We start from the raw sequence: 15,159 nt of genomic DNA on the forward strand, positions 1-15,159 counted from the left end.
CATGTTTTTACTACAGTATTTTTGTTTTATATTTGTGTCTTGGAAGTTGTTTACTACTGTAGCAACCTCTCCTTATCTTAGTTTTATGTTTTGTTGTGCCAAGTAAAGTCTTTGATAGAAAAGTAAGTACTAGATTTGGATTACTGCGCAGTTCCAGATTTCTTTACTGTCACGAATCTGGGTCTATCTCCCTGTAGGTAGCTCAGAAAATTAAGCCAATTTACGAGCATGATCCTCACATATGTACGCAACTTTCATTAAATTTGAGCATTTTCGTTTGAGCAAGTCTGGTGGCCTAATAAAATCCATCTTTACGGATCTGTTCTGTTTTGACAGATTCTGTCTTTTATTTCGCATTGCCTCTTTTGCTATGTTGGATGAATTTCTTTGATCCATTAATATCCAGTAGCTTTATGCAATGTCCAGAAGTGTTAAGAATGATTGTGTCACCTCTGAACATGTGAATTTTTATTATGCACTAACCCTCTAATGAGTTGTTTCGAGTTTGGTGTGGAGGAAGTTTTCAAGGATCAAGAGAGGAGTATGATGCAATATGATCAAGGAGAGTGAAAGCTCTAAGCTTGGGGATGCCCCGGTGGTTCACCCCTGCATATTCTAAGAAGACTCAAGCGTCTAAGCTTGGGGATGCCCAAGGCATCCCCTTCTTCATCGACAACATTATCGGGTTCCTCCCCTGAAACTATATTTTTATTCCGTCACATCTTATGCACTTTGCTTGGAGCGTCGGTTTGTTTTTGTTTTTTGTTTTGTTTGAATAAAATGGATCCTAGCATTCACTTTATGGGAGAGAGACACGCTCCGCTGTAGCATATGGACAAATATGTCCTTAGGCTCTACTCATAGTATTCATGGCGAAGTTTCTTCTTCGTTAAATTGTTATATGGTTGGAATTGGAAAATGCTACATGTAGTAACTCTAAAATGTCTTGGATAATTTGATACTTGGCAATTGTTGTGCTCATGTTTAAGCTCTTGCATCATATACTTTGCACCCATTAATGAAGAAATACTTAGAGCTTGCTAATTTGGTTTGCATATTTGGTTTCTCTAGAGTCTAGATAATATCTAGTATTGAGTTTTGAACAACAAGGAAGACGGTATGGAGTCTTATAATGTTTACCATATGTCTTTTATGTGAGTTTTGCTTGTACCGTTCATCCTTGTGTTTGTTTCAAATAACCTTGCTAGCCTAAACCTTGTATCGAGAGGGAATACTTCTCATGCATCCCAAATACTTGAGCCAACCACTATGCCATTTGTGTCCACCATACCTACCTACTACATGGTATTTATCCGCCATTCCAAAGTAAATTGCTTGAGTGCTACCTTTAAAATTCCATCATTCACCTTTGCAATATATAGCTCATGGGACAAATAGCTTAAAAACTATTGTGGTATTGAATATGTACTTATGCACTTTATCTCTTATTAAGTTGCTTGTTGTGCGATAACCATGCTTACGGGGACGCCATCAACTATTCTTTGTTGAATATCATGTGAGTTGCTATGCATGTCCGTCTTGTCTGAAGTAAGAGAGATCTACCACCTTTTTGGTTGGAGCATGCATATTGTTAGAGAAGAACATTGGGCCGCTAACTAAAACCATGATTCATGGTGGAAGTTTCAGTTTTGGACATATATCCTCAATCTCATATGAGAATAATAATTGTTGCCACATGCTTATGCATTAAAGAGGAGTCCATTATCTGTTGTCCATGTTGTCCCGGTATGGATGTCTAAGTTGAGAATAATCAAAAGCGAGAAATCCAAAATGCGAGCTTTCTCCTTAGACCTTTGTACAGGCGGCATGGAGGTACCCCATTGTGACACTTGGTTAAAACATGTGCATTGCAAAGATCCGGTAGTCCAAGCTAATTAGGACAAGGTGCGGGCACTATTAGTATACTATGCATGAGGCTTGCAACTTGTAAGATATAATTTTCATAACTCATATGCTTTATTACTACCGTTGACAAAATTGTTTCATGTTTTCAAAATAAAAGCTCTAGCACAAATATAGCAATCGATGCTTTCCTCTTTGAAGGACCATTCTTTTACTTTTATGTTGAGTCAGTTCACCTATCTCTCTCCACCTCAAGAAGCAAACACTTGTGTGAACTGTGCATTGATTCCTACATACTTGCATATTGTACTTGTTATATTACTCTATGCTGACTATTATCCATGAGATATACATGTTACAAGTTGAAAGCAACCGCTGAAACTTAATCTTCCTTTGTGTTGCTTCAATACCTTTACTTTGATTTATTGCTTTATGAGTTAACTCTTATGCAAGACTTATTGATTCTTGTCTTGAAGTACTATTCATGAAAAGTCTTTGCTTTATGATTCACTTGTTTACTCATGTCATTACCATTGTTTTGATCGCTGCATTCACTACATATGTTTACAAATAGTATGATCAAGGTTATGATGGCATATCACTTCAGAAATTATCTTTGTTATCGTTTTACTCTGCTCGGGACGAGCAGAACTAAGCTTGGGGATGCTTGATACGTCTACGACGTATCGATAATTTCTTATGTTCTATGCCATATTATTGATGATACCTACATGTTTTATGCACACTTTATGTCATATTCGTGCATTTTCTGGAACTAACCTATTAACAAGATGCCGAAGTGCCAGTTCCTGTTTTACGCTGTTTTTGGTTTCGAAATCCTAGTAACGAAATATTCTCGGAATTGGACGAAACGAAGACCCGGGGGCCTATTTCGCCACGAACCTTCCGAGAAGACCGAAGAGCATACGAAGTGGGGCCACGAGGTGGCCAAACCACATGGCGGCGCGGCCAAGGGGGCCCGCGCCGCCCGTGGTGTGGGCCCCTCGTCAGCCCCCGACTCTGCCCTTCCGCCTACTTAAAGCCTCCGTCGCGAAACCCCCGAGGCGAAAAACCACGATACGGAAACCCTTGCCGAGACGCCGCCGCCGCCGATCCCATCTCGGGGGATTCTGGAGATCTCCTCCGGCACCCTGCCGGAGAGGGGATTCATCTCCCGGAGGACTCTACACCGCCATGGTCGCCTCCGGAGTGATGAGTGAGTAGTTCAGGCACCCGAGGGGCCCACCCCATAGGGTGGCGCGGGCCCCTCCTTGTCCGCGCCGCCCTATGGTGGTGGCTCCTCGTGGCCCCACTTCGTATGCTCTTCGGTCTTCTGGAAGCTCCTTGGAAAAATAAGACCTTGGGCGTTGATTTCTTCCAATTCCGAGAATATTTCCTTTGTAGGATTTCTGAAACCAAAAACAACAGAAAACAGCAACTGGCTCTTCGGCATCTCGTTAATAGGTTAGTGCCGGAAAATGCATAATAATGATGTAAAGTATGTATAAAACATGTGGGTATTGTCATAAAAGTAGCATGGAACATAAAAAATTATGGATACGTTTGAGACGTATCAGTGGCACAAGAAGATTTTACTAAGATGCGTTGCAATGGAAAATGACAGTGTGTGGTGGCCTGATGGTGAAGAAGATAGGTCAGGCGAAGAGTTCTTGGTTAGAGTCGGTTTTATACGATTCGTCGAGGTGCGGGATAGTTTGATTTAAGGGATCCTTTCATTCACAGGATAGGGAAATCATAGGAGTAGGATTGGGATTTGGGATGACATGGGTAGTTAAATCCTATAGGAAGATGAGTTGAGTTTGATTGCGCCAAATGAATTTTTCCATGAGGTAGGACCAAATATTTAATCCTATACTAGGATTTGCACTACATGATGATTCCTATAGGATTACTTCCTATTGGATATGTTCATATGAATCAAACTACTAGTGTAGGAAATATTCCTATAAGATCTAAATCCTATTATTCTTATACCAACCTAATATGAATCAAAGAAGTCCTAAAGGATTTTCGAAGGAATCCTGTACGGAGTATGATTTTTACCCATATGGTTCTTTCCTATAGAGCTCGTTTGGTTCAAAGGATTGAGCCCTAAAAAATTCCTATCGATTGTTTTCTTAGTACTACTCTAATAAAATCCTATATATAGTATTTCCAGCAAGAGTTTAGACCTCTTGAAAAAAATCCTATGAGTGTATGACAACTATGTTATGCACTCAATCTCTAGTGAAACTAGAAGGATACCCCACACATTGAAGTGGCAATGTTCTAAGAAATTATATTGTATAATTAAGTGAAATGGTATAATACACATGAAATATGAAATGTTTTTAATTTGTTTTTAAACATACGAGGTTGTCAATCTAGCTACTCCCTAAATATATTGTAATTAATTTCCAGGTAATTAATCTATGGTTAGAAGTAATTTAGTATTTTTGAAATTTAATTTCTCAATCATTGAAAAATTCCTTTTTCTAAGTCACCCAACATATATACTAGGACTAGAACTAAGTAGTACCATATACTTAGGCCCACATGCACAAATATTAAGTGTGTATTGAGGAAGTCGCCAACTTGGGCAAAAACTTTCACAACTGCACACCCATGTTACCACCCATGCGACGCTAATGGTCGTAGAGCTGACCTAGAACGAACTATTGTCTCGATTAACATGAAAGAGATAAGGGATAAATACAATTGTGATACACTTTCCTAATATTTTGTTGAATGAGATAATCCTGTGTTTCCCCAATAGGGTTAATTAAGTACAAATTTGGCCCCTCGTGTGTTGCATACGTTGGTGAACTTTAGACCCCAACTATATATTATTATTTGAACTCAACTCTAACACTTAATTATGTATAATAAGGTCCCTAACTGACCTCAAACACAATTAGGTATAATAACGGTCCATAACTAACCTCAAACACTTAATTAGGTCTAACATTGCCCCCTTAGACTACCCACAATGGAAGTATCATAGGTAGTACAGTATCATGCATCTCATGCTTGCAAAAAATCTGATGTGGCACTGCAATTAAAGATAAGAGAGAGGATTATAATATCATAGGTAGATACCGTATCATAGCACGTAGTACTAGAAAATTTAATGTTAAATACATCTTGTACATAGATCTGCATTGAGATTCTACAAATAAATTAATATAAGAAGATTATGATACTAGTACATGATACCATGCATCGTTGACATAGTAACATGTAGTATTGTATCATACACACGATACCTTTATATATGATACTATGCATTGTGACTAGTATTACTGACCTCATATATACACTTACTTAGGTCAAACAATGGTCTTTTAAGTAATATCGGTTTAATGATGGTTGACCTATTTTTAACTTCATATGTGCACTAGTAGATATGATTTGGCCCATTTTTATCCATAGGCTCATCTGATGTGATGTCTGCTATATATATTGTCTTCGATGAGTATCACGCGCATTACATACTCATACCATAGAATGAAGATGAAACCCCTTACCCTCAGCGACGTACGCAACATGGTGTTTGGGTGGGATGACCCACCCTATTTAAAAATGTTTTAGTTAGCTATTTATGAAAAAAAATCACATATAAAAGTGGAAAAAAGAAAATTAGTAAGATGTGCCCACCCGGCCTACGGTTGTTTTGTGTGTCCTCCACTGCGTACCTCTTGATCTATGACGATGAACATAGTTCTTTAGAACACATGCAACACTTACAGTTGATGGGCCGTTGCAAAGCTAATCAATGATAAAACCTGCTTTTATACATCCATTGTACTTTGATTTAATTAGTCCCTCTAATGGACCCCAACTATGTGTGCTTGAGATTTGGCAAAATTCTTTGCCGTCGTGCCACAGAACAAGTAATAAACAGATCAATCAAGTTTTAATCATTGCTAGACCTAAATAAGTGTTCAAGTTCTCGATTTTGACCACATTAGAGTTGAGGGGCCAAACATAACTCTTAAATACTTGAGGGACCGAACATAGAATTCTAAACACCTAAGGGACAAGACAAAGTTGAGTACTATTGTTATTATTAGACTAGTCACAATGGGGAGTATCATATAATAGTATCATGCATATGATACTAGTGTACGATATTATTTTCACAATCTATAGTATCATCATGAAGTAGTATAATATGTTACATGTATTTCATGATTTGTAGAATCTCAATACAAAAGTGTGTACAAGATTTGTTTGGCAGTAATTTTTCTAGTTCTATGTGCTATGATACGATATCTACCTATGATACCACTATCGTCTCTTTCATCATTAATTGATATGACACATCAACATTTTGCATGGATGTAGTGCATGATACTACTTATGATATTGCCATTGTGAGTAGTCTCCCTTTGTCCTAGAGTACAATGCCAATTTGTTTTCAGAGGCACACTTAGACTACTACTTGGGCCCGCCAATTATGAGTTGCATGTCATTAAAAACTCTATCATCGGATGCTTGTTTCGATGAACTTTCCAATGGTATATTTTGCGGATGTCAGAAAATTAGGCTGGTCATACTATTTCTATAGTGGGTACTATCATGGAGTAGTATCATAGTCATGCTACATTTATTATTTTTTAGAATCTCAATGCAAATTTGTGTACAATATTTTTTTAGCATTAACTTTTCTCGTTGTTTGTGCGATGATACAGTATCTACCTATGTTACACTAATCTCCTCTCTCCTACTTAATTAGCTGCCACATCAGCATTTTTGTGGGACAAATGTGTATGATACTAGCTATGATACTAGCACTATCATGTGGGTACCTAAATCTCGAGTCAAAGTTTGACACGAAACCGATGTGGAGTTTATTCATGCTGGAAGGGAGTAACAATCATAAGCACATTATTATTATTGATTGAACAACATTTTATTTGATGTGCCATAAGAAGTTTAGAAACTCCTAGCCCACGGAGGTGGCGTTTTGGCACACGCGTGCATATGCACCCATTATAGAAAATAATAAAAAAATAATTATATAAATGTTTAAAAAATCTGACATAATTTTTTTGGTATACATTGTGACATCCTATGTTCGTTCACAAGTTTTCGTGGAAAAACAACATTTTGTGTGGTGTGTACAAAAAAGGCAAAAAATGTAATGTATGTAGTCGTGTTACAGCATCAAAATTTATCTTTTTTACAGGAGCCACATAATTTTTTTTTGAAAACTTGTGTACCAACATAAAATGTCTAGATATACATGTAAAATTTTAGTTTAGAATTTTTTGACATTTTAAAATGTGGATTCACATAATGGGAGCATATGCTCCTATGAGCCAAAGTGCATTTCCCCTAGCCCCCGCCATTGCTTATATCTCTATATTGTCTATATATCTATACCTCTACCTCTACCCCCTTGGATTCCTGAACAAACGTACAGTACTAGTAGGGCCTACTATTTTTTATTATTATTACCTACTGCAGCCAAAATTTAATCTCATCGAGCGGTAAAATTCCCCGCCAACGCCCAAATATCTCGCGCCGCAAAGTTTCAGATCTGCGAATATTTTTTTCCCTCGAAAGAAGGACTGCGAAATTCCCTTCGAATCCTCTATCGCCCAGCTTCGCCCTAGTTTCGCCCGCAAGCCCTCGGAGAAACCGCCCCTCTTTACCTACCTCCAGACCTTCACGGCCGCCACACTGGAAAATCACCGCCGCACTTCGCCGTTCAAGCTGCCACGGCTTCAAACCCCGAGGCTGCCCTATCCGCTTGATCCGCACCTACTCTGGCGTCCACCGCACCGTATCTCGTTCGCCGACTCTATCGACCACCGCACCTGACTAGCTTCGTCGACACCGACGCCCCCATGCACCACACATCATCTGCTTCACCGACCTTCTAGTTCGGCCGGCGCGCTGAACACTTCATCGACCGCCCAGCATGTCCTTCTCCGACCCCCCAAGATCTGCTTCCCTGGCACCCACCGCAACAGCAGTCCCCTCGCCGACCTCCACGTCACCCGTAAGAACGCGGAACACGTCTAAACGCCGCCCAGAAATAGGTAACCAGACATCCTTGCGCGTTTTGTTCTGTTAGGAGTATTGCAGCTGACTGTATTTCTGAATTCGTACTATATTTCTAACTTACAAGTGCTTTCGCTGGTAACCACCTCATCCTTTAGGTTTAAACACGACGTATAAGTATTTTTTCCGTGACCTAACCCACCCATTCGCTGAAACTCTACATGGTATCAGAGCCTAGGTTTCCTTCCTGCTAGCCGCCACAAACAATACCATACAAGTTCTTCCTTTGACCACAAAAACCACCGTTGAGATGTAGAAATACAGGCGGCGGGAGGCCGCATCAGGTGCTCTGCGTGGGTTGCGGCTATCACACACAGGGATGTGAGTTGTGTGAGATCAGCGGCTGCTCGCGCGGGGAGAAAGAATGATATGGGCACGGAGGCCTATGTGGAGCCCCGATTCAGGACTCCACCAGCTTAATTATCTTAGTTTTTGTAATTGTCATATATTGGCAAATTAGGGATTTTTAATAAATCGAGTCAGTCTTGGTTTGGGCCTGTCCAACCAAGTTAGGGAGGCCCATAGAGGGGTGCCCCAGCCCAATAGGGGCTGGTCGGCCACCTCCCCCTCATATAAGGAGGTGGGGCGGCTAGGGTTAGGAGAAGAACAAGTTTAGTCTAAAGTTAGGTTATACCTAGTTGCGTGTGTTCACGTGTATCATCCCTCCGGGGATACGGCGCTGTTGTTTATCTATATTATCCGCTGCGAAGGTTCTTGTGTTCATCAAGGATTGTCTAGCTCTTGGTTTGAGGCGTATCGTTCATCGATCCGTTGCTTGCTGGATTCGTTCCCTCTTCTCCAGGCTGCGTTCATCGCGTTGTTGGGAGGATTCACTACCCCAGGTTCTCGCTGTGAAAGATCGGGCATCAATCTAGGTGGATCGGCTTGGATCCACCGTATCATGTGGTATCAGATTTCTGGGTTGCTCACGGCGAGGTGTTGTTGATCGATCTCTTTGATCGGTTTGCATCGGAGAAGATTAGCTCTAAGATCGGAGGAGTTTGGCTCTCGGTCGAAGGAGGTTGGTTGGAGGAAGTTTGGCATAGTTTGGTGCAGTTTGGAGGTCATCCATGGCTGTTTCGGAGGTCAAAATCGCGAAAAATCGCGACCAGAATCGGGAAGAAGACGAAATTTCGCGACCAGGAAAAATCCGGTCTGAAATCCGGTCAACCGGGCCAGTGACCGGGCCAGTGACCGGGCCAGTGACCGGGCCAGTAACCGGGCCAGTGACCGGGCCAGTGACCGGGCTGCCTGGCGTAGAACCCGGTCAACCGGACGCCCAACCGGGAAGTTCGCAAATTCGCCGATTTCCGGTTTTGCTCCGGTACGAGGCAGCCGATCCGGTTGGCGACCGGTCAACCGGGCCAGAGACCGGGCAGGCCGGTCTAGAGGCCGGTCCAACCGGGCCCTGGGCCGGGACGGCGTCTGTTCCTGCGGTTGTTTCTCCGGCGGTTTCTCCTGTTGTTCCGGTGGTTTCTCCGGCAATGCTCCTTGATGCTACTACTGTTGTTGCTTCATTTGGAGACGATGTGCGTGGCATACGGTGTTCACGTGGCACGAAATCCGGTGATGTTTTCAATGATTACCTTGATATCCGCCGTTGGGAGGACGTACCGCATTGTGTGTCAGGACTAAAGTGGTATTTATGCCATGACGCAACAATTGAGCAGTACGAAGAATGGGAGAAGTACATGGAGTTGGGTTTCCAACGATGTCGTCGCTACAAAGGGAAGTTCACTGGGTATGATGCCTGTCTTCTAGCTCACAGGCGTGTGGATGCCGAGTTGGACATATATTGGTATGATGCCGTTGATAGAGGCGAGTATGCTTATACTTGGGCGGACTTCAAAACGTTTCTTCGTGGTGGTTTTGGGTTACCATTGCAGCAGCGTAAGCGATCGTCCGGAGTTGTGCATGCAATAGAGGAAGTGGACAAGTGCATAGTTCCTATTCAGGAGATTGTTCCACTACCAACAGTCACTAAGGTTGAGGTGAAATCTTCTGAGGAGAGGAAACCTGGCTCTGATACCAAGAGCACTACTGTGACTGTTGAAGAGGATGTACCATTGAGCGGGCTGAATGTGCAACTCAAGAAGGTACAAGATGATGCTTGCAAGACAGTTGACAAGGTTCAGCGGTGGAGTTTGTTTCATACTCAGTGCTATATCAAGGGCAAGGCTTGCAAGTTGATGATTGATGGTGGAAGCTGTACTAATGGCATTAGCAAGGCGATGGTGACAGCGTTGGGGTTGTCTACATGGCGTCTTCCTGAACCTAAACGTCTTGAGTGGTTGAATAGCTGTGGTATGCTGAAGATTACTCACAAGGTGCGTGTGCCATTTACAGTTGATGATTATGTTGATGAGATCGATTGCGATGTATTGCCATTGGAGGTGTGCGGATTGCTACTTGGGCGTCCTTGGCAGTATGATCGTAATGTGACACATGTTGGGCGAGCAAATACATATTCTTTTATGCATGGTGGCAAACAGAGGACTTTGAAGCCTATGGGTGATGATCATATCAAGTCCGATGTGGAGTTAGTGGTGCATAAGGAGAAGTTGCACAAGCCTAATGTGCAGCATAAGGTGCATGATGTTCCGAGCATTGATGTTGGTGATGTTTCAGCCAAGCCTGTAGATGACAAGCAAGTTCTTGTTGGTGACAAGCCGGATGAAGCTACACTTGTTGTTGATGTGGATGTTGCAACATGTGCTACAGTTCCAGTTTGTGTTGATGCTAGTATGCAGACTGATGATGTTTGTGCTGATGATGTTCCAGTACATATGGCGCAGATGCGCGTGGGAGGAGTGGGAGGCGAGAAGGTTAGAGAAGCCAGTGCTGATGGTGTTTCAGCCCGGTGCCAGGGCCGGCCGACCGGCTCCAGGACCGGCCGGGCCGGTCAACCGCCCGGTCAACCGGCGCCTAGACCGGCTGTGGTCGAGCGCGTCAGTGGAGATGGTGGGCAGCGGCACTACCGTGCTCGGAGTACTGCAGTCCAGTTTTCCGCGACACCGCGGATGCATCGAGGCAAGGATGGACGTGTGAGATATCTATGTGGCCCAGGAATTACACATCTTGTGCAGGGTCATGTGCAGCGACACAAGGGTCCATCAAAACCTCGCAAGAAGAAGGAATTGGCGCCGAAGTCCAAGCTCATGTGGAGAAGAAAGGAGGCGCCAAGTGTTGTATCAAGTCGAGAAGGCCGCGAGGGAGGATGTGGTGTGGAAGGCAAGCAAGACTTGAAGACGGCGAGGACGTGTCATGTTCATATCACGTCACCTTTTCCAGAAGACCCTCACGCGTTGGGGACAACGCTTCTTGAAGGGGGGGAGGATGATATGGGCACGGAGGCCTATGTGGAGCCCCGATTCAGGACTCCACCAGCTTAATTATCTTAGTTTTTGTAATTGTCATATATTGGCAAATTAGGGATTTTTAATAAATCGAGTCAGTCTTGGTTTGGGCCTGTCCAACCAAGTTAGGGAGGCCCATAGAGGGGCGCCCCAGCCCAATAGGGGCTGGTCGGCCACCTCCCCCTCATATAAGGAGGTGGGGCGGCTAGGGTTAGGAGAAGAACAAGTTTAGTCTAAAGTTAGGTTATACCTAGTTGCGTGTGTTCACGTGTATCATCCCTCCGGGGTACGGCGCTGCCGTTTATCTATATTATCCGCTGCGAAGGTTCTTGTGTTCATCAAGGATTGTCTAGCTCTTGGTTTGAGGCGTATCGTTCATCGATCCGTTGCTTGCTGGATTCGTTCCCTCTTCTCCAGGCTGCGTTCATCGCGTTGTTGGGAGGATTCACTACCCCAGGTTCTCGCTGTGAAAGATCGGGCATCAATCTAGGTGGATCGGCTTGGATCCACCGTATCAAAGAAGAGGGTGAAGATCGTTTTGGTTTAGAAAGGAGAGAAGAGGAAGTGAATCCGTGGCAGAGAGATCTGGATCCGTGTGAGGGGGAGAAGTTGGAGGCGTGCGGAGTGGGGCGAGCCTTTGAGCGCAGGGCGGAGCCGGAGGTTGGTGTTGGACGTTGACCAGCGCGAGCCGGTCGATGTGGCCAGGTGCGGTCCGCCAGGTTGGCCAGGGCGCGCAGACGAGGCGCCATCCGAGTGGAAGTGAGGAGAAAATGGAGATGTGAGGCTGTGAGGATATGTGGTGATGGAGTTGATGAGGCTGCGGTTGAGTCGTGATGGAGTTGATGAGGCTGCGGTTTAGTGGTGATGGTGATGGTTGTGGATATGTCCAGGGGAAAGGCATGTGATACCAAGATGATAAGGGGTTGCCCGATCTTCTCAATAAGCACGGTGGTGATGATGATTACGGGATGAACACAGCGAAGATAACTTGATAACGAGTGGATGATAACTTGTATGACGCAACGAGATCTCTCGATTGGTCCCTGTCGCCAATGGAACAGCTCTCAACCCTGCAAGATATTCGCACGTCCACACACTTGCGCACGTAGCCGCCGACCACGAAGCGGTAAGTTGCAACCGTCTAATTCCCAATGGAACAGCAGATCACACAAGACTTTTCAGGGTTACACCAAATCAATGTAATATGGTGTAGGAATTCAATAGAGTTGCAAATGAATCAACTATGAACTAGGGTTTATCTTAAACGTGGTCTAAACCTAATTTGGGGGCGTCCTGGGCACTTATATAGGGGTTCAGGATGACCAGGGTTCGAGAAAATACAAGAATAACCGACCCAGATTGGGATCTGGTCGAGACAGACTCGGACACGGCTGGCTCAGGAGCCGGTCGACCGGGCCTGGCGCCGGGTGGTGACCAGGCTACGGTTCCGGGCATACTCGATAGTGCCCGGTGGGCACAAGCGTGGCGTCCGGTTCGGACCGGACGGATCCGGCGTGGAAGCCGGTCGAACCGGGGCTGGGACCGGGTGGTCCGGCGGCACAGCCGGGCTGACCGGGCCTGGCGCCGGCCTGAACTGCATCTCCTCCTTTCGCGCATTCCTCCCGCTCCTCCCTCGCGCGTCCATGGGATGTCTTCATGTCCAGCTCCATGTCCAGCTTCACGTCCATCTTCTTGTTCAGCTGCTCCTCTCCTCCTCGTGTGATGCTTGCTTCCTCTTCATACCTGATCATACATAAGTAATACGACTTAGGCAGTATAAAGTTCTCATCGATCAAAGTATCACTTAAGAACAAGTTCACCTGTTGTTTAAGTAGCTTCGCACGAGCACGTGTCATTGGTCCAATCCTGACTTCATTGGACTTGAGCTTCACAGCAGCATCGTCTTCATCGTGTAATGACGGAGGTAGTAGTGTAGTAGGGATGTCCTCATCAGCATGCGTGCCTGAGGTGAGACTGGTTGAGGACTGACCGGGGGATAGGCATGGGTGCTTGAGGAGTGGATGGTTGAGGGAGGAGTTGGCTGGGGTTTTGTGGGAGAGACGGAGGAGGTCAGTGGCCGGGCAGAGTGGAGAAGAGAGGCTGAGGACATTGAGGCGAGTGTGGATGGTTCTGCGGAACTTGTGTGGTGAGGCAGCCGGGGTTGTTGAGGATGTGTATGGTTAGGAGTTGTGCGTATCCCAGATGGTTGAAGCTGGATGTCTTCGCTGCTGATGAAGAGATGAATCGAGATGACAAGATGATGGAAAGTGCAATGATGTTATGTATCCTAGGAGTTATGCTGAATGTTCATTACTGGTAGTTGTCATATGTGTCATGTTGTTGTTGCAAGATGGCCATGGTTGTTTACCCATGATCATCTTGAGGGGGTGTGTTGGACCATGAGTGAGTTTAGTAGCAGCGCTGTAGTAATATTGTATCCAGTGTGAGGCCCATAGAGGCCCATGTCCAGTAGTATTGTAACCCTAACTCAGATGATATAAATACAGAGTGTGGTGGTCTCAGTGACCTAACCCACCCATTCGCTGAAACTCTACAAAATATGAGCCACCAATCATGAGCCATTGAATGCTCTACATGTCCACGATTGACAACAACAACAAAAAAGCCTTTCTCCCAAACAAGTTGGGGTAGGCTATACAAGTTCCCAGTTGACACTATTACAATTTCTCACTATTTGGTCGTAGGCTACTGCTCTAGTTACATCATGTTTGATATCTTTCTGCGATCCTGTATCACATGTTTATGCACGTCATAATGCTTCTACTACTATTTGGTGTCAATTTAATTATAGCAAAGCCGTGACTCGTAACTGTTTGTTGTTATTACACGTGCAGCAGGCACATCTTACACTCAGAAACGTAGAGTAAAGTTCGCCTATAATCATATAAGTACCTGCTGTTTTTTGTATATTGCTTAATGCAAGCTTCTATATCTTGGATCATGTCTCTGTTTACAATTGGCCTCTCCTTCATGCAGAGGAGAAACAGTGAGGCACCAGGTTCTTCTGTCCAAGTACCTGATGAGGTCCGTGTGACTCAAAAAAAAGCTCACGTAAGTTCCTTGTTTTTTTGGAATGTTAATTTACCTCCTGTGCGTAGTTCAATTGCATCATTTTCTGTATGTTGCACTACCTAAGTTGCCTAATGAAATCTAATAAAATATAAACAATGACCATATGGAACATTGCACACTGCCTTTGACCCATCTGGCATCCGGCATGCCTGGGTATAAGTTACATGATTTGGCTATGTTAATACAAGTCCTGAAATTCTATTATGTTAATTTTTTGCATGTTGCTTCATTGAGTTTTCCTGTTGTTCCATGGCTAGTGCATGAAGCTTGATAGAAATGATCCTAGCTGAAGTGATGCAATTCGTGTTTTTTTATTGCTTTATTCCTAACCTAGCTTCCTATTGTACTTGAAACATGATTGCTTTATTCCTAACCTAGCTTCCTATTGTACTTGAAACATGGTGAAAAAATAGTTATATTACTTGTTTAAATGTCTAGCTTTGTTTTTCTGAGTCCCATTGACATGATGTGGTATATCCATATTCAAATGATCTGGTTGTTTATATAATACGCTCCATGTTCAATTGCTTCATTCATTTTCTAGTAATCTATTATACATGATGCACATGGTGCTACTGGTTATTTGCCCTTTTTTGTTTGAGTTTGATCATGAATTCAAGATTAAGCAATGCCTAAACGTTGACCAACGTAGGAAGATTCCTTCCCTTGGATATACGTTGTGAGATAGATGATGAGACCTCTCCAGCAGCGAATTTATACGCGCTATATAACACCCCGTTTAATTCGGTCCCGTTGGGACTCGAACCCGGGTGGG

The sequence above is a fragment of the Lolium rigidum genome, chromosome 6, assembly GCF_022539505.1.
Source record: "Lolium rigidum isolate FL_2022 chromosome 6, APGP_CSIRO_Lrig_0.1, whole genome shotgun sequence".
Lineage (NCBI taxonomy): Eukaryota > Viridiplantae > Streptophyta > Magnoliopsida > Poales > Poaceae > Lolium > Lolium rigidum.